This window comes from Morus notabilis, unplaced genomic scaffold (genome assembly GCF_000414095.1).
Source record: "Morus notabilis unplaced genomic scaffold, ASM41409v2 Scaffold42, whole genome shotgun sequence".
NCBI lineage: Eukaryota > Viridiplantae > Streptophyta > Magnoliopsida > Rosales > Moraceae > Morus > Morus notabilis.
Genome location: NW_010360565.1, coordinates 1,139,253 through 1,140,602, shown reverse-complemented (window position 1 = coordinate 1,140,602; position 1,350 = coordinate 1,139,253).

Here is a 1,350-nt window from a genome sequence, read left to right as displayed (position 1 = left end):
CTTGAACTTATAGCCCTCGATGTTTTGAACATTTTCTATGACTATGACAAAACCCAATTTTAACTCTAAAAGCAAGTTTGAAGCCAGTTTGCAAAAACGGACGGGCTGTCAAACACAGTTTCGGAAATAGAAAAAAGGGGCGATTGCTACAGCATCCTACAGTATTTTAAAAGAGATTGCTACAACAATCCTAAAACCTTTTCAAAAAGATTGCTACAGCAATATTAGAAGGTTGCTACAGCATCCTATAGCATTTTTAAAAGGATTGCTACAGCCTTATTAAATGATTGCTACAACATTGCTATAGAAAAAAAAAAAAAAAACAGCAGCCATTGTTTTTAGCCAAACGAGGCGACAATTTTAGATCTCGACGAGTCGAAGAATTGTTGTGAAGGAGAGATTTTCAAAATCCAACTCCAAGATGCAGTGAAATGCAGATTTCAGAAACTGCACAGTTTTAACAAAACGAAACTAAAATAGTGACGTTTTTAACAAAAGGTTATCAAAGAATCCAAGATGTGATTTCAGTAAAATAATATGGGTTTAGACCTCACTTTAATGAGGAATAGCTGTGAAGAATAGCCATGAAGAAAGATTCCAAGAAAAAGGGTTTCTACAACATAGTTTCACGGTGGTTTACAAGTCAACCGTAAAACGACTTGGGGAATAATTTTCAAAAGTCGATATTCGAAAAGAGATTTTACAACGGGACTTTAGTGCTTGTAACTAAATGAGTGAGTTATCGTTTCATAAAAGTGGAATAATAGTTCTTTTAAAAAGCTTAATAGTTTTCGAGCAAAACATCCCGACAGGCACTTACAAGCCCAACACGATAGGTCCTTAGAAATTCGAGGATTTGATGTGGGTCCAACGCCAGCATTAAATTAAGAGACTCCGTTAGAGTTTAAATTTCAACAGCCTAAGAGCTAGAATGCCGTGAATAAGTTTCTAGGCCGAATTAGGCCTTAATAATATAATGAGTCCAATAAGGAAAAATTATGGAGAATAAGTTACTAGATTGGGTAAATGATTTTCAACCTAGACATAAGTATGCTAAGGGCAATTAAGGAAAATAAGATTTTGAGGATTTAATAAATTGATCCTTATAGTAAATTATCCTTCAGTAAAGGAAAGGAATACATGCCTTAAGTAAAGGGCTGGATTTCCTTCATAAGCTGCTAAAATAAAATAACAAACGACAAATAATCTCACACTCTCAATGGGTGTTCATTTTCAGAAGTAAGCAAGTAAGAGAATAGGCTGTTTGGCAAAAAGTGGATTCCAGCTCTGTAAATCAGGTAAGTAGGAATCTCGCCTACAGTATGAATAGATTTTAAAGTAAAAGTTACA